Consider the following 23,554-nt stretch of genomic DNA (forward strand, 5'->3'; position numbering starts at 1 on the left):
TACTCATGATACTTTTGATACTCTTGATACTCATGATACTCTTGATACTCATGATACTCTTAATGATCATGATACTCTCCTGATACTTTCGATACTTATGATACTCTCTTTACTCTTGATACTCGTGATACTCATGATACTTATGATACAAATGATACTCTTGATACTCTTGATGATCATGATACTCATGATACTCATGATACACTTGATACTCTTGATACTCTTGATACTCATGATACTCATGATACTCTTGATACTCTTGATACTCTTGATACTCTAATACTCTTGATACACATGATACTCTTGATACTCATGATACTCATGATACTCATGATACTCATGATACTCTTGATACTCTTGATACTCTTGATACTCATGATACTCTTGATACTCTTGATACTAATGATACTCCTGACACTCATGATACTCATGATACTTTTGATACTCTTGATACTCATGATACTTTTGATACTCTTGATACTCTTGATACTCATGATACTCATGATACTCTTGATACTCATGATACTCTTGATACTCTCGATACTCTTGATACTCTCGATACTCATGATACTCTCGATACTCATGATACTCTCGATACTCTTGATACTCTTGATACTCCTGATACTCTTGATACTTATGATACTCTTGATACTCTTGATACTCATGATACTCATGATACTCATGATACTCATGATACTCATGATACTCATGATACTCATAATACTCTCGATACTCTTGATACTCATGATACTCATGATACTCATGATACTCTCGATACTCTTGATACTCTCGATACTCATGATACTCTCGATACTCCTGATACTCATGATACTCATGATACTAATGATACTCTTGATACTCTTGATACTCTCGATACTCATGATACTCTCGATACTCTTGATACTCTCGATACTCATGATACTCTCGATACTCTTGATACTCATGATACTCTTGATACTCATGATACTCATGATTCTCTTGATACTCTTGATACTCCTGATACTCTTGATACTCATGATACTCTTGATACTCTTGATACTCATGATACTCATGATACTCTTGATACTCATGATACTCATGATACTCTCGATACTCTTGATACTCTCGATACTCATGATACTCTTGATACTCATGATACTCTTGATACTCATGATACTCATGATACTCATGATACTCATGATACTTTTGATACTCTTGATACTCTTGATACTCATGATACTCATGATACTCATGATACTCATGATACTCATGATACTAATGATACTCTTTATAGGTACTCATAATACTAATTATACTCATGATACTCTTGATACTCTTGATTCTCATGATACTCTTGATACTCTCGATTTTTGTGATACTCTCGATACTCTTGATACTCATGATACTCATGATACTCATGATACTAATGATACTCTTGATACTCTTGATACTCCTGATACTCTTGATACTCATGATACTCTTGATACTCTCGATACTCATGATACTCTCGATACTTTTGATACTCAATATACTAATGATACTCTTGATACTCATGATACTCTTGATACTCTTAAATCTCTTGATACTCATGATACTCTTGATACTCATGATACTCTTGATACTCTTGATACTCATGATACTCTCGATACTCTCGATACTCTTGATACTCTCGATACTCATGATACTCTCGATACTCATGATACTCTTGATACTCATGATACTCATGATACTCTTGATACTCTTGATACTCTTGATACTCTTGATACTCATGATACTCATGATACTCCTGATACTCATGATACTCATGATACTTTTAATACTCTTGATAATCATGATACTTTTGATACTTTTGATACTCATGATACTCATGATACTCTTGATACTCATGATACTCTTGATACTCTTGATACTCTTGATACTCTTGATACTCTTGATACTCATGATACTTTCGATACTCTTGATACTCTTGATACTCCTGATACTCCTGATACTCATGATACTTTTGATACTCTTGATACTCATGATACTCTTAATGATCATGATACTCTCTTGATACTTTCGATACTTATGATACTCTCTATACTCTTGATACTCGTGATACTCATGATACTTATGATACAAATGATACTCTTGATACTCTTGATGATCATGATACTCATGATACTCATGATACACTTGATACTCTTGATACTCATGATACTCATGATACTCTTGATACTCTTGATACTCTAATACTCTTGATACTCATGATACTCATGATACTCATGATACTCATGATACTCATGATACTCATGATACTCATGATACTCATGATACTCTTGATACTCTTGATACTCTTGATACTCATGATACTCTTGATACTCTTGATACTAATGATACTCCTGACACTCATGATACTCATGATACTTTTGATACTCTTGATACTCATGATACTTTTGATACTCTTGATACTCATGATACTCATGATACTCTTAATACTCTCGATACTCTTGATACTCATGATACTCTCGATACTCTTGATACTCTTGATACTCCTGATACTCTTGATACTCATGATACTCTTGATACTCTTGATACTCATGATACTTTCGATACTCTTGATACTCTTGATACTCCTGATACTCCTGATACTCATGATACTTTTGATACTCTTGATACTCATGATACTCTTAATGATCATGATACTCTCTTGATACTTTCGATACTTATGATACTCTCTATACTCTTGATACTCGTGATACTCATGATACTTATGATACAAATGATACTCTTGATACTCTTGATGATCATGATACTCATGATACTCATGATACACTTGATACTCTTGATACTCATGATACTCATGATACTCTTGATACTCTTGATACTCTAATACTCTTGATACTCATGATACTCATGATACTCATGATACTCATGATACTCATGATACTCATGATACTCATGATACTCATGATACTCATGATACTCTTGATACTCATGATACTCTTGATACTCTTGATACTAATGATACTCCTGACACTCATGATACTCATGATACTTTTGATACTCTTGATACTCATGATACTTTTGATACTCTTGATACTCATGATACTCATGATACTCTTAATACTCTCGATACTCTTGATACTCATGATACTCTCGATACTCTTGATACTCTTGATACTCCTGATACTCTTGATACTCATGATACTCTTGATACTCTTGATACTCATGATACTCATGATACTCTTGATACTCATGATACTCATGATACTCTCGATACTCTTGATACTCTCGATACTCATGATACTCTCGATACTCCTGATACTCATGATACTCATGATACTCTTAATGATCATGATACTCTCTTGATACTTTCGATACTTATGATACTCTCTATACTCTTGATACTCGTGATACTCATGATACTTATGATACAAATGATACTCTTGATACTCTTGATGATCATGATACTCATGATACTCATGATACACTTGATACTCTTGATACTCTTGATACTCATGATACTCATGATACTCTTGATACTCTTGATACTCTTGATACTCTAATACTCTTGATACTCATGATACTCATGATACTCATGATACTCATGATACTCATGATACTCATGATACTCTTGATACTCTTGATACTCTTGATACTCATGATACTCTTGATACTCTTGATACTAATGATACTCCTGACACTCATGATACTCATGATACTTTTGATACTCTTGATACTCATGATACTTTTGATACTCTTGATACTCTTGATACTCATGATACTCATGATACTCATGATACTCTTAATACTCTCGATACTCATGATACTCATGATACTCATGATACTCATGATACTCTTGATACTCTTGATACTCTTGATACTCATGATACTCTTGATACTCTTGATACTAATGATACTCCTGATACTCATGATACTCATGATACTTTTGATACTCTTGATACTCTTGATACTCATAATAATCATGATACTATTGATACTCTCGATACTCTTGATACTCATGATACTCTCGATACTCTTGATACTCTTGATACTCCTGATACTCTTGATACTCATGATACTCTTGATACTCTTGATACTCATGATACTCTTGATACTCTTGATACTCATGATACTCATGATACTCTTGATACTCATGATACTCATGATACTCTCGATACTCTTGATACTCTCGATACTCATGATACTCATGATACTCTTGATACTCATGATACTCTTGATACTCATGATACTCATGATACTCATGATACTCTTGATACTCTTGATACTCCTGATACTCCTGATACTCATGATACTTTTGATACTCTTGATACTCATGATACTCTTGATACTCATGATACTCTTAATGATCATGATACTCTCTTGATACTTTCGATACTTATGATACTCTCTATACTCTTGATACTCGTGATACTCATGATACTTATGATACAAATGATACTCTTGATACTCTTGATGATCATGATACTCATGATACTCATGATACACTTGATACTCTTGATACTCTTGATACTCATGATACTCATGATACTCTTGATACGTTTGATACTCATGATACTCTTGATACTCATGATACTCATGATACTCTTGATCCTCTTGATACTCTTGATACTCATGATACTCTTGATACTCATGATACTCATGATACTCATGATACTCTTGATACTCATGATACTCTTGATACTAATGATACTCCTGTTACTCATGATACTCATGATACTTTTAATACTCTTGATACTCATGATACTTTTGATACTTTTGATACTCATGATACTCATGATACTCTTGATACTCATGATACTCTTGATACTCTTGATACTCTTGATACTCTTTATACTCTTGATACTCATGATACTTTCGATACTCTTGATACTCTTGATACTCCTGATACTCCTGATACTCATGATACTTTTGATACTCTTGATACTCATGATACTCTTGATACTCATGATACTCTTAATGATCATGATACTCTCCTGATACTTTCGATACTTATGATACTCTCTTTACTCTTGATACTCGTGATACTCATGATACTTATGATACAAATGATACTCTTGATACTCTTGATGATCATGATACTCATGATACTCATGATACACTTGATACTCTTGATACTCTTGATACTCATGATACTCATGATACTCTTGATACTCTTGATACTCTTGATACTCTAATACTCTTGATACACATGATACTCTTGATACTCATGATACTCATGATACTCATGATACTCATGATACTCTTGATACTCTTGATACTCTTGATACTCATGATACTCTTGATACTCTTGATACTAATGATACTCCTGACACTCATGATACTCATGATACTTTTGATACTCTTGATACTCATGATACTTTTGATACTCTTGATACTCTTGATACTCATGATACTCATGATACTCTTGATACTCTCGATACTCTTGATACTCATGATACTCTCGATACTCTTGATACTCATGATACTCTCGATACTCTTGATACTCTTGAGACTCCTGATACTCTTGATACTTATGATACTCTTGATACTCTTGATACTCATGATACTCATGATACTCATGATACTCATGATACTCATGATACTCATGATACTCATAATACTCTCGATACTCTTGATACTCATGATACTCATGATACTCATGATACTCTCGATACTCTTGATACTCTCGATACTCATGATACTCTCGATACTCCTGATACTCATGATACTCATGATACTAATGATACTCTTGATACTCTTGATACTCTCGATACTCATGATACTCTCGATACTCTTGATACTCTCGATACTCATGATACTCTCGATACTCTTGATACTCATGATACTCTTGATACTCATGATACTCATGATTCTCTTGATACTCTTGATACTCCTGATACTCTTGATACTCATGATACTCTTGATACTCTTGATACTCATGATACTCATGATACTCTTGATACTCATGATACTCATGATACTCTCGATACTCTTGATACTCTCGATACTCATGATACTCTCGATACTCATGATACTCTTGATACTCATGATACTCATGATACTCATGATACTCATGATACTCATGATACTTTTGATACTCTTGATACTCTTGATACTCATGATACTCATGATACTCATGATACTCATGATACTCATGATACTAATGATACTCTTTATAGGTACTCATAATACTAATTATACTCATGATACTCTTGATACTCTTGATTCTCATGATACTCTTGATACTCTCGATTTTTGTGATACTCTCGATAATCTTGATACTCATGATACTCATGATACTCATGATACTAATGATACTCTTGATACTCTTGATACTCCTGATACTCTTGATACTCATGATACTCTTGATACTCTCGATACTCATGATACTCTCGATACTTTTGATACTCAATATACTAATGATACTCTTGATACTCATGATACTCTTGATACTCTTAAATCTCTTGATACTCATGATACTCTTGATACTCATGATACTCTTGATACTCTTGATACTCATGATACTCTCGATACTCTCGATACTCTTGATGCTCTCGATACTCATGATACTCTCGATACTCATGATACTCTTGATACTCATGATACTCATGATACTCTTGATACTCTTGATACTCTTGATACTCTTGATACTCATGATACTCATGATACTCCTGATACTCATGATACTCATGATACTTTTAATACTCTTGATACTCATGATACTTTTGATACTTTTGATACTCATGATACTCATGATACTCTTGATACTCATGATACTCTTGATACTCTTGATACTCTTGATACTCTTGATACTCTTGATACTCTTGATACTCATGATACTTTCGATACTCTTGATACTCTTGATACTCCTGATACTCCTGATACTCATGATACTTTTGATACTCTTGATACTCATGATACTCTTAATGATCATGATACTCTCTTGATACTTTCGATACTTATGATACTCTCTATACTCTTGATACTCGTGATACTCATGATACTTATGATACAAATGATACTCTTGATACTCTTGATGATCATGATACTCATGATACTCATGATACACTTGATACTCTTGATACTCATGATACTCATGATACTCTTGATACTCTTGATACTCTAATACTCTTGATACTCATGATACTCATGATACTCATGATACTCATGATACTCATGATACTCATGATACTCATGATACTCTTGATACTCTTGATACTCTTGATACTCATGATACTCTTGATACTCTTGATACTAATGATACTCCTGACACTCATGATACTCATGATACTTTTGATACTCTTGATACTCATGATACTTTTGATACTCTTGATACTCATGATACTCATGATACTCTTAATACTCTCGATACTCTTGATACTCATGATACTCTCGATACTCTTGATACTCTTGATACTCCTGATACTCTTGATACTCATGATACTCTTGATACTCTTGATACTCATGATACTTTCGATACTCTTGATACTCTTGATACTCCTGATACTCCTGATACTCATGATACTTTTGATACTCTTGATACTTATGATACTCTTAATGATCATGATACTCTCTTGATACTTTCGATACTTATGATACTCTCTATACTCTTGATACTCGTGATACTCATGATACTTATGATACAAATGATACTCTTGATACTCTTGATGATCATGATACTCATGATACTCATGATACACTTGATACTCTTGATACTCATGATACTCATGATACTCTTGATACTCTTGATACTCTAATACTCTTGATACTCATGATACTCATGATACTCATGATACTCATGATACTCATGATACTCATGATACTCATGATACTCATGATACTCATGATACTCTTGATACTCATGATACTCTTGATACTCTTGATACTAATGATACTCCTGACACTCATGATACTCATGATACTTTTGATACTCTTGATACTCATGATACTTTTGATACTCTTGATACTCATGATACTCATGATACTCTTAATACTCTCGATACTCTTGATACTCATGATACTCTCGATACTCTTGATACTCTTGATACTCCTGATACTCTTGATACTCATGATACTCTTGATACTCTTGATACTCATGATACTCATGATACTCTTGATACTCATGATACTCATGATACTCTCGATACTCTTGATACTCTCGATACTCATGATACTCTCGATACTCCTGATACTCATGATACTCATGATACTATTGATACTCTTGATACTCTTGATACTCTTGATACTCTCGATACTCATGATACTCTCGATACTCTTGATACTCTCGATACTCATGATACTCTCGATACTCTTGATACTCATGATACTCTTGATACTCATGATACTCATGATTCTCTTGATACTCTTGATACTCCTGATACTCTTGATACTCATGATACTCATGATACTCATGATACTCATGATACTCATGATACTCATGATACTTTTGATACTCTTGATACTCTTGATATTCATGATACTCTTGATACTAATGATACTCTCGATACTCTTGATACTCATGATACTCATGATACTCATGATACTCATGATACTAATGATACTCTTTATAGGTACTCATAATACTAATTATACTCATGATACTCTTGATACTCTTGATTCTCATGATACTCTTGATACTCTCGATTTTTGTGATACTCTCGATACTCTTGATACTCATGATACTCATGATACTCATGATACTAATGATACTCTTGATACTCTTGATACTCCTGATACTCTTGATACTCATGATACTCTTGATACTCTCGATACTCATGATACTCTCGATACTTTTGATACTCAATATACTAATGATACTCTTGATACTCATGATACTCTTGATACTCTTAAATCTCTTGATACTCATGATACTCTTGATACTCATGATACTCTTGATACTCTTGATACTCATGATACTCTCGATACTCTCGATACTCTTGATACTCTCGATACTCATGATACTCTCGATACTCATGATACTCTTGATACTCATGATACTCATGATACTCTTGATACTCTTGATACTCTTGATACTCTTGATACTCATGATACTCATGATACTCCTGATACTCATGATACTCCTGATACTCATGATACTCATGATACTTTTAATACTCTTGATACTCATGATACTTTTGATACTTTTGATACTCATGATACTCATGATACTCTTGATACTCATGATACTCTTGATACTCTTGATACTCTTGATACTCTTGATACTCTTGATACTCATGATACTTTCGATACTCTTGATACTCTTGATACTCCTGATACTCCTGATACTCATGATACTTTTGATACTCTTGATACTCATGATACTCTTAATGATCATGATACTCTCTTGATACTTTCGATACTTATGATACTCTCTATACTCTTGATACTCGTGATACTCATGATACTTATGATACAAATGATACTCTTGATACTCTTGATGATCATGATACTCATGATACTCATGATACACTTGATACTCTTGATACTCATGATACTCATGATACTCTTGATACTCTTGATACTCTAATACTCTTGATACTCATGATACTCATGATACTCATGATACTCATGATACTCATGATACTCATGATACTCATGATACTCATGATACTCTTGATACTCTTGATACTCTTGATACTCATGATACTCTTGATACTCTTGATACTAATGATACTCCTGACACTCATGATACTCATGATACTTTTGATACTCTTGATACTCATGATACTTTTGATACTCTTGATACTCATGATACTCATGATACTCTTAATACTCTCGATACTCTTGATACTCATGATACTCTCGATACTCTTGATACTCTTGATACTCCTGATACTCTTGATACTCATGATACTCTTGATACTCTTGATACTCATGATACTCATGATACTCTTGATACTCATGATACTCATGATACTCTCGATACTCTTGATACTCTCGATACTCATGATACTCTCGATACTCCTGATACTCATGATACTCATGATACTAATGATACTCTTGATACTCTTGATACTCTTGATACTCTCGATACTCATGATACTCTCGATACTCTTGATACTCTCGATACTCATGATACTCTCGATACTCTTGATACTCATGATACTCTTGATACTCATGATACTCATGATTCTCTTGATACTCTTGATACTCCTGATACTCTTGATACTCATGATACTCTTGATACTCTTGATACTCATGATACTCATGATACTCTTGATACTCATGATACTCATGATACTCTCGATACTCTTGATACTCTCGATACTCATGATACTCTCGATACTCATGATACTCTTGATACTCATGATACTCATGATACTCATGATACTCATGATACTCATGATACTCATGATACTCTTGATACTCTTGATACTCTTGATACTCATGATACTCTTGATACTCTTGATACTAATGATACTTCTGATACTCATGATACTCATGATACTTTTGATACTCTTGATACTCTTGATACTCATGATACTCATGATACTCTTGATACTCTCGATACTCTTGATACTCATGATACTCTCGATACTCTTGATACTCTTGATACTCCTGATACTCTTGATACTCATGATACTCTTGATACTCTTGATACTCATGATACTCTTGATACTCTTGATACTCATGATACTCATGATACTCTTGATACTCATGATACTCATGATACTCTCGATACTCTTGATACTCTCGATACTCATGATACTCTCGATACTCTTGATACTCGTGATACTCATGATACTCATGATACTAATGATACTCTTGATACCCTTGATACTCATGATACTCATGACACTCATGATACTCTTGATACTCATGATACTCATAATACTCTCGATACTCTTGATACTCTCGATACTCATGATACTCTCGATACTCTTGATACTCATGATACTCATGATACTCATGATACTAATGATACTCTTTATACTCATAATACTAATTATACTCATGATACTCTTGATACTCTTGATTCTCATGATACTCTTGATACTCTCGATTTTTGTGATACTCTCGATACTCTTGATACTCATGATACTCATGATACTCATGATACTAATGATACTCTTGATACTCTTGATACTCCTGATACTCTTGATACTCATGATACTCTTGATACTCTCGATACTCATGATACTCTCGATACTTTTGATACTCAATATACTAATGATACTCTTGAAACTCATGATACTCTTGATACTCTTAAATCTCTTGATACTCATGATACTCTTGATACTAATGATACTCTTGATACTCTTGATACTCATGATACTCTCGATACTCTCGATACTCTTGATACTCTCGATACTCATGATACTCTCGATACTCATGATACTCTTGATACTCATAATACTCATGATACTCTTGATACTCTTGATACTCTTGATACTCTTGATACTCTTGATACTCTTGATACTCATGATACTCTTGATACTCATGATACTCATAATACTCATGATACTCTTGATACTTTCGATACTCATGATACTCTCGATACTCTTGATACTCTTGATACTCCTGATACTCTTGATACTCATGATACTCTTGATACTCTTGATACTCATGATACTCTTGATACTCATGATACTCATGATACTCTCGATACTCTTGATACTCTCGATACTCATGATACTCTCGATACTCATGATACTCTTGATACTCATGATACTCATGATACTCTCGATACTCTTGATACTCATGATACTCTCGATACTCTTGATACTCTTGATACTCCTGATACTCTTGATACTCATGATACTCTTGATACTCTTGATACTCGTGATACTCTTGATACTCTTGAAACTCATGATACTCATGATACTCTTGATACTCATGATACTCATGATACTCTCGATACTCTTGATACTCTCGATACTCATGATACTCTCGATACTCTTGATACTCATGATACTCATGATACTAATGATACTCTTGATAACCTTGATACTCATGATACTCATGATAATCTTTATACTCATAATACTAATTATACTCATGATACTCTTGATACTCTTGATACTCATGATAATCTTGATACTCTCGATACTCATGATACTCTCGATACTCTTGATACTCTCGATACTCTTGATACTCATGATACTCATGATACTCATGATACTAATGATACTCTTGATACTCTTGATACTCCTGATACTCTTGATACTCATGATACTCTTGATACTCTTGATACTCATGATACTCTTGATACTCATGATACTCATGATACTCTCGATACTCTTGATACTCTCGATACTCATGATACTCTCGATACTCATGATACTCTTGATACTCATGATACTCATGATACTCTCGATACTCTTGATACTCATGATACTCTCGATACTCTTGATACTCTTGATACTCCTGATACTCTTGATACTCATGATACTCTTGATACTCTTGATACTCATGATACTCTTGATACTCTTGATACTCATGATACTCATGATACTCTTGATACTCATGATACTCATGATACTCTCGATACTCTTGATACTCTCGATACTCATGATACTCTCGATACTCTTGATACTCGTGATACTCATGATACTCATGATACTAATGATACTCTTGATACCCTTGATACTCATGATACTCATGATACTCATGATACTCTTGATACTCATGATACTCATGATACTCTCGATACTCTTGATACTCTCGATACTCTCGATACTCATGGTACTCTCGATACTCTTGATACTCTTGATACTCTTGATACTCTTGATACTCATGATACTCATGATACTCCTGATACTCATGATACTCATGATACTTTTAATACTCTTGATACTCATGATACTTTTGATACTTTTGAAACTCATGATACTCATGATACTCTTGATACTCATGATACTCTTGATACTCTTGATACTCTTGATACTCTTGATACTCTTGATACTCATGATACTTTCGATACTCTTGATACTCTTGATACTCCTGATACTCCTGATACTCATGATACTTTTGATACTCTTGATACTCATGATACTCTTAATGATCATGATACTCTCTTGATACTTTCGATACTTATGATACTCTCTATACTCTTGATACTCGTGATACTCATGATACTTATGATACAAATGATACTCTTGATACTCTTGATGATCATGATACTCATGATACTCATGATACACTTGATACTCTTGATACTCATGATACTCATGATACTCTTGATACTCTTGATACTCTAATACTCTTGATACTCATGATACTCATGATACTCATGATACTCATGATACTCATGATACTCATGATACTCATGATACTCTTGATACTCTTGATACTCTTGATACTCATGATACTCTTGATACTCTTGATACTAATGATACTCCTGACACTCATGATACTCATGATACTTTTGATATTCTTGATACTCATGATACTTTTGATACTCTTGATACTCATGATACTCATGATACTCTTAATACTCTCGATACTCTTGATACTCATGATACTCTCGATACTCTTGATACTCTTGATACTCCTGATACTCTTGATACTCATGATACTCTTGATACTCTTGATACTCATGATACTCATGATACTCTTGATACTCATGATACTCATGATACTCTCGATACTCTTGATACTCTCGATACTCATGATACTCTCGATACTCCTGATACTCATGATACTCATGATACTAATGATACTCTTGATACTCTTGATACTCTCGATACTCATGATACTCTCGATACTCTTGATACTCTCGATACTCATGATACTCTCGATACTCTTGATACTCATGATACTCTTGATACTCATGATACTCATGATTCTCTTGATACTCTTGATACTCCTGATACTCTTGATACTCATGATACTCATGATACTCATGATACTCATGATACTCATGATACTCATGATACTTTTGATACTCTTGATACTCTTGATACTCATGATACTCTTGATACTAATGATACTCTCGATACTCTTGATACTCATGATACTCATGATACTCATGATACTCATGATACTAATGATACTCTTTATAGGTACTCATAATACTAATTATACTCATGATACTCTTGATACTCTTGATTCTCATGATACTCTTGATACTCTCGATTTTTGTGATACTCTCGATACTCTTGATACTCATGATACTCATGATACTCATGATACTAATGATACTCTTGATACTCTTGATACTCCTGATACTCTTGATACTCATGATACTCTTGATACTCTCGATACTCATGATACTCTCGATACTTTTGATACTCAATATACTAATGATACTCTTGATACTCATGATACTCTTGATACTCTTAAATCTCTTGATACTCATGATACTCTTGATACTCATGATACTCTTGATACTCTTGATACTCATGATACTCTCGATACTCTCGATACTCTTGATACTCTCGATACTCATGATACTCTCGATACTCATGATACTCTTGATACTCATGATACTCATGATACTCTTGATACTCTTGATACTCTTGATACTCTTGATACTCATGATACTCATGATACTCCTGATACTCATGATACTCATGATACTTTTAATACTCTTGATACTCATGATACTTTTGATACTTTTGATACTCATGATACTCATGATACTCTTGATACTCATGATACTCTTGATACTCTTGATACTCTTGATACTCTTGATACTCTTGATACTCATGATACTTTCGATACTCTTGATACTCTTGATACTCCTGATACTCCTGATACTCATGATACTTTTGATACTCTTGATACTCATGATACTCTTAATGATCATGATACTCTCTTGATACTTTCGATACTTATGATACTCTCTATACTCTTGATACTCGTGATACTCATGATACTTATGATACAAATGATACTCTTGATACTCTTGATGATCATGATACTCATGATACTCATGATACACTTGATACTCTTGATACTCATGATACTCATGATACTCTTGATACTCTTGATACTCTAATACTCTTGATACTCATGATACTCATGATACTCATGATATTCATGATACTCATGATACTCATGATACTCATGATACTCATGATACTCTTGATACTCTTGATACTCTTGATACTCATGATACTCTTGATACTCTTGATACTAATGATACTCCTGACACTCATGATACTCATGATACTTTTGATACTCTTGATACTCATGATACTTTTGATACTCTTGATACTCATGATACTCATGATACTCTTAATACTCTCGATACTCTTGATACTCATGATACTCGCGATACGCTTGATACTCTTGATACTCCTGATACTCTTGATACTCATGATACTCTTGATACTCTTGATACTCATGATACTCATGATACTCTTGATACTCATGATACTCATGATACTCTCGATACTCTTGATACTCTCGATACTCATGATACTCTCGATACTCCTGATACTCATGATACTCATGATACTAATGATACTCTTGATACTCTTGATACTCTTGATACTCTCGATACTCATGATACTCTCGATACTCTTGATACTCTCGATACTCTCGATACTCTTGATACTCTCGATACTCATGATACTCTCGATACTCATGATACTCTTGATACTCATAATACTCATGATACTCTTGATACTCTTGATACTCTTGATACTCTTGATACTCTTGATACTCTTGATACTCATGATACTCTTGATACTCATGATACTCATAATACTCATGATACTCTTGATACTTTCGATACTCATGATACTCTCGATACTCTTGATACTCTTGATACTCCTGATACTCTTGATACTCATGATACTCTTGATACTCTTGATACTCATGATACTCTTGATACTCTTGATACTCATGATACTCTTGATACTCATGATACTCATGATACTCTCGATACTCTTGATACTCTCGATACTCATGATACTCTCGATACTCATGATACTCTTGATACTCATGATACTCATGATACTCTCGATACTCTTGATACTCATGATACTCTCGATACTCTTGATACTCTTGATACTCCTGATACTCTTGATACTCATGATACTCTTGATACTCTTGATACTCGTGATACTCTTGATACTCTTGAAACTCATGATACTCATGATACTCTTGATACTCATGATACTCATGATACTCTCGATACTCTTGATACTCTCGATACTCATGATACTCTCGATACTCTTGATACTCATGATACTCATGATACTAATGATACTCTTGATAACCTTGATACTCATGATACTCATAATAATCTTTATACTCATAATACTAATTATACTCATGATACTCTTGATACTCTTGATACTCATGATAATCTTGATACTCTCGATACTCATGATACTCTCGATACTCTTGATACTCTCGATACTCTTGATACTCATGATACTCATGATACTCATGATACTAATGATACTCTTGATACTCTTGATACTCCTGATACTCTTGATACTCATGATACTCTTGATACTCTTGATACTCATGATACTCTTGATACTCATGATACTCATGATACTCTCGATACTCTTGATACTCTCGATACTCATGATACTCTCGATACTCATGATACTCTTGATACTCATGATACTCATGATACTCTCGATACTCTTGATACTCATGATACTCTCGATACTCTTGATACTCTTGATACTCCTGATACTCTTGATACTCATGATACTCTTGATACTCTTGATACTCATGATACTCTTGATACTCTTGATACTCATGATACTCATGATACTCTTGATACTCATGATACTCATGATACTCTCGATACTCTTGATACTCTCGATACTCATGATACTCTCGATACTCTTGATACTCGTGATACTCATGATACTCATGATACTAATGATACTCTTGATACCCTTGATACTCATGATACTCATGATACTCATGATACTCTTGATACTCATGATACTCATGATACTCTCGATACTCTTGATACTCTCGATACTCTCGATACTCATGATACTCTCGATACTCATGATACTCTTGATACTCATGATACTCATGATACTCTTGATACTCTTGATACTCTTGATACTCTTGATACTCATGATACTCATGATACTCCTGATACTCATGATACTCATGATACTTTTAATACTCTTGATACTCATGATACTTTTGATACTTTTGATACTCATGATACTCATGATACTCTTGATACTCATGATACTCTTGATACTCTTGATACTCTTGATACTCTTGATACTCTTGATACTCATGATACTTTCGATACTCTTGATACTCTTGATACTCCTGATACTCCTGATACTCATGATACTTTTGATACTCTTGATACTCATGATACTCTTAATGATCATGATACTCTCTTGATACTTTCGATACTTATGATACTCTCTATACTCTTGATACTCGTGATACTCATGATACTTATGATACAAATGATACTCTTGATACTCTTGATGATCATGATACTCATGATACTCATGATACACTTGATACTCTTGATACTCATGATACTCATGATACTCTTGATACTCTTGATACTCTAATACTCTTGATACTCATGATACTCATGATACTCATGATACTCATGATACTCATGATACTCATGATACTCATGATACTCTTGATACTCTTGATACTCTTGATACTCATGATACTCTTGATACTCTTGATACTAATGATACTCCTGACACTCATGATACTCATGATACTTTTGATACTCTTGATACTCATGATACTTTTGATACTCTTGATACTCATGATACTCATGATACTCTTAATACTCTCGATACTCTTGATACTCATGATACTCTCGATACTCTTGATACTCTTGATACTCCTGATACTCTTGATACTCATGATACTCTTGATACTCTTGATACTCATGATACTCATGATACTCTTGATACTCATGATACTCATGATACTCTCGATACTCTTGATACTCTCGATACTCATGATACTCTCGATACTCCTGATACTCATGATACTCATGATACTAATGATACTCTTGATACTCTTGATACTCTTGATACTCTCGATACTCATGATACTCTCGATACTCTTGATACTCTCGATACTCATGATACTCTCGATACTCTTGATACTCATGATACTCTTGATACTCATGATACTCATGATTCTCTTGATACTCTTGATACTCCTGATACTCTTGATACTCATGATACTCATGATACTCATGATACTCATGATACTCATGATACTTTTGATACTCTTGATACTCTTGATACTCATGATACTCTTGATACTAATGATACTCTCGATACTCTTGATACTCATGATACTCATGATACTCATGATACTAATGATACTCTTTATAGGTACTCATAATACTAATTATACTCATGATACTCTTGATACTCTTGATTCTCATGATACTCTTGATACTCTCGATTTTTGTGATACTCTCGATACTCTTGATACTCATGATACTCATGATACTCATGATACTAATGATACTCTTGATACTCTTGATACTCCTGATACTCTTGATACTCATGATACTCTTGATACTCTCGATACTCATGATACTCTCGATACTTTTGATACTCAATATACTAATGATACTCTTGATACTCATGATACTCTTGATACTCTTAAATCTCTTGATACTCATGATACTCTTGATACTCATGATACTCTTGATACTCTTGATACTCATGATACTCTCGATACTCTTGATACTCTTGATACTCTCGATACTCATGATACTCTCGATACTCATGATACTCTTGATACTCATGATACTCATGATACTCTTGATACTCTTGATACTCTTGATACTCTTGATACTCATGATACTCATGATACTCCTGATACTCATGATACTCATGATACTTTTAATACTCTTGATACTCATGATACTTTTGATACTTTTGATACTCATGATACTCATGATACTCTTGATACTCATGATACTCTTGATACTCTTGATACTCTTGATACTCTTGATACTCTTGATACTCATGATACTTTCGATACTCTTGATACTCTTGATACTCCTGATACTCCTGATACTCATGATACTTTTGATACTCTTGATACTCATGATACTCTTAATGATCATGATACTCTCTTGATACTTTCGATACTTATGATACTCTCTATACTCTTGATACTCGTGATACTCATGATACTTATGATACAAATGATACTCTTGATACTCTTGATGATCATGATACTCATGATACTCATGATACACTTGATACTCTTGATACTCATGATACTCATGATACTCTTGATACTCTTGATACTCTAATACTCTTGATACTCATGATACTCATGATACTCATGATACTCATGATACTCATGATACTCATGATACTCATGATACTCATGATACTCTTGATACTCTTGATACTCTTGATACTCATGATACTCTTGATACTCTTGATACTAATGATACTCCTGACACTCATGATACTCATGATACTTTTGATACTCTTGATACTCATGATACTTTTGATACTCTTGATACTCATGATACTCATGATACTCTTAATACTCTCGATACTCTTGATACTCATGATACTCTCGATACTCTTGATACTCTTGATACTCCTGATACTCTTGATACTCATGATACTCTTGATACTCTTGATACTCATGATACTCATGATACTCTTGATACTCATGATACTCATGATACTCTCGATACTCTTGATACTCTCGATACTCATGATACTCTCGATACTCCTGATACTCATGATACTCATGATACTAATGATACTCTTGATACTCTTGATACTCTTGATACTCATGATACTCATGATACTCTTGATACTCTTGATACTCTTGATACTCTTGATACTCATGATACTCATGATACTCCTGATACTCATGATACTCATGATACTTTTAATACTCTTGATACTCATGATACTTTTGATACTTTTGATACTCATGATACTCATGATACTCTTGATACTCATGATACTCTTGATACTCTTGATACTCTTGATACTCATGATACTCATGATACTCTTGATACTCTTGATACTCTTGATACTCTTGATACTCATGATACTCATGATACTCCTGATACTCATGATACTCATGATACTTTTAATACTCTTGATACTCATGATACTTTTGATACTTTTGATACTCATGATACTCATGATACTCTTGATACTCATGATACTCTTGATACTCTTGATACTCTTGATACTCTTGATACTCTTGATACTCATGATACTTTCGATACTCTTGATACTCTTGATACTCCTGATACTCCTGATACTCATGATACTTTTGATACTCTTGATACTCATGATACTCTTAATGATCATGATACTCTCTTGATACTTTCGATACTTATGATACTCTCTATACTCTTGATACTCGTGATACTCATGATACTTATGATACAAATGATACTCTTGATACTCTTGATGATCATGATACTCATGATACTCATGATACACTTGATACTCTTGATACTCATGATACTCATGATACTCTTGATACTCTTGATACTCTAATACTCTTGATACTCATGATACTCATGATACTCATGATACTCATGATACTCATGATACTCATGATACTCATGATACTCATGATACTCTTGATACTCTTGATACTCTTGATACTCATGATACTCTTGATACTCTTGATACTAATGATACTCCTGACACTCATGATACTCATGATACTTTTGATACTCTTGATACTCATGATACTTTTGATACTCTTGATACTCATGATACTCATGATACTCTTAATACTCTCGATACTCTTGATACTCATGATACTCTCGATACTCTTGATACTCTTGATACTCCTGATACTCTTGATACTCATGATACTCTTGATACTCTTGATACTCATGATACTCATGATACTCTTGATACTCATGATACTCATGATACTCTCGATACTCTTGATACTCTCGATACTCATGATACTCTCGATACTCCTGATACTCATGATACTCATGATACTAATGATACTCTTGATACTCTTGATACTCTTGATACTCATGATACTCATGATACTCTTGATACTCTTGATACTCTTGATACTCTTGATACTCATGATACTCATGATACTCCTGATACTCATGATACTCATGATACTTTTAATACTCTTGATACTCATGATACTTTTGATACTTTTGATACTCATGATACTCATGATACTCTTGATACTCATGATACTCTTGATACTCTTGATACTCTTGATACTCTTGATACTCTTGATACTCATGATACTTTCGATACTCTTGATACTCTTGATACTCCTGATACTCCTGATACTCATGATACTTTTGATACTCTTGATACTCATGATACTCTTAATGATCATGATACTCTCTTGATACTTTCGATACTTATGATACTCTCTATACTCTTGATACTCGTGATACTCATGATACTTATGATACAAATGATACTCTTGATACTCTTGATGATCATGATACTCATGATACTCATGATACACTTGATACTCTTGATACTCATGATACTCATGATACTCTTGATACTCTTGATACTCTAATACTCTTGATACTCATGATACTCATGATACTCATGATACTCATGATACTCATGATACTCATGATACTCATGATACTCATGATACTCTTGATACTCTTGATACTCTTGATACTCATGATACTCTTGATACTCTTGATACTAATGATACTCCTGACACTCATGATACTCATGATACTTTTGATACTCTTGATACTCATGATACTTTTGATACTCTTGATACTCATGATACTCATGATACTCTTAATACTCTCGATACTCTTGATACTCATGATACTCTCGATACTCTTGATACTCTTGATACTCCTGATACTCTTGATACTCATGATACTATTGATACTCTTGATACTCATGATACTCATGATACTCTTGATACTCATGATACTCATGATACTCTCGATACTCTTGAAACTCTCGATACTCATGATACTCTCGATACTCCTGATACTCATGATACTCATGATACTAATGATACTCTTGATACTCTTGATACTCTTGATACTCTCGATACTCATGATACTCTCGATACTCTTGATACTCTCGATACTCATGATACTCTCGATACTCTTGATACTCATGATACTCTTGATACTCATGATACTCATGATTCTCTTGATACTCTTGATACTCCTGATACTCTTGATACTCATGATACTCTTGATACTCTTGATACTCATGATACTCATGATACTCTTGATACTCATGATACTCATGATACTCTCGATACTCTTGATACTCTCGATACTCATGATACTCTCGATACTCATGATACTCTTGATACTCATGATACTCATGATACTCATGATACTCATTATACTCATGATACTCATGATACTCTTGATACTCTTGATACTCTTGATACTCATGATACTCTTGATACTCTTGATACTAATGATACTTCTGATACTCATGATACTCATGATACTTTTGATACTCTTGATACTCTTGATACTCATGATACTCATGATACTCTTGATACTCTCGATACTCTTGATTCTCATGATACTCTCGATACTCTTGATACTCTTGATACTCCTGATACTCTTGATACTCATGATACTCTTGATACTCTTGATACTCATGATACTCTTGATACTCTTGATACTCATGATACTCATGATACTCTTGATACTCATGATACTCATGATACTCTCGATACTCTTGATACTCTCGATACTCATGATACTCTCGATACTCTTGATACTCGTGATACTCATGATACTCATGATACTAATGATACTCTTGATACCCTTGATACTCATGATACTCATGACACTCATGATACTCTTGATACTCATGATACTCATGATACTCTCGATACTCTTGATACTCTCGATACTCATGATACTCTCGATACTCTTGATACTCATGATACTCATGATACTCATGATACTAATGATACTCTTTATACTCATAATACTAATTATACTCATGATACTCTTGATACTCTTGATTCTCATGATACTCTTGATACTCTCGATTTTTGTGATACTCTCGATACTCTTGATACTCATGATACTCATGATACTAATGATACTCTTGATACTCTTGATACTCCTGATACTCTTGATACTCATGATACTCTTGATACTCTCGATACTCATGATACTCTCGATACTTTTGATACTCAATATACTAATGATACTCTTGAAACTCATGATACTCTTGATACTCTTAAATCTCTTGATACTCATGATACTCTTGATACTAATGATACTCTTGATACTCTTGATACTCATGATACTCTCGATACTCTCGATACTCTTGATACTCTCGATACTCATGATACTCTCGATACTCATGATACTCTTGATACTCATAATACTCATGATACTCTTGATACTCTTGATACTCTTGATACTCTTGATACTCTTGATACTCATGATACTCTTGATACTCATGATACTCATAATACTCATGATACTCTTGATACTTTCGATACTCATGATACTCTCGATACTCTTGATACTCTTGATACTCCTGATACTCTTGATACTCATGATACTCTTGATACTCTTGATACTCATGATACTCTTGATACTCTTGATACTCATGATACTCTTGATACTCATGATACTCATGATACTCTCGATACTCTTGATACTCTCGATACTCATGATACTCTCGATACTCATGATACTCTTGATACTCATGAT

This window comes from Macrosteles quadrilineatus, unplaced genomic scaffold (genome assembly GCF_028750875.1).
Source record: "Macrosteles quadrilineatus isolate MER2022 unplaced genomic scaffold, UCM_ALF_1.0 Scaffold_1__1_contigs__length_201487025, whole genome shotgun sequence".
NCBI classification, from domain to species: Eukaryota; Metazoa; Arthropoda; class Insecta; order Hemiptera; family Cicadellidae; genus Macrosteles; species Macrosteles quadrilineatus.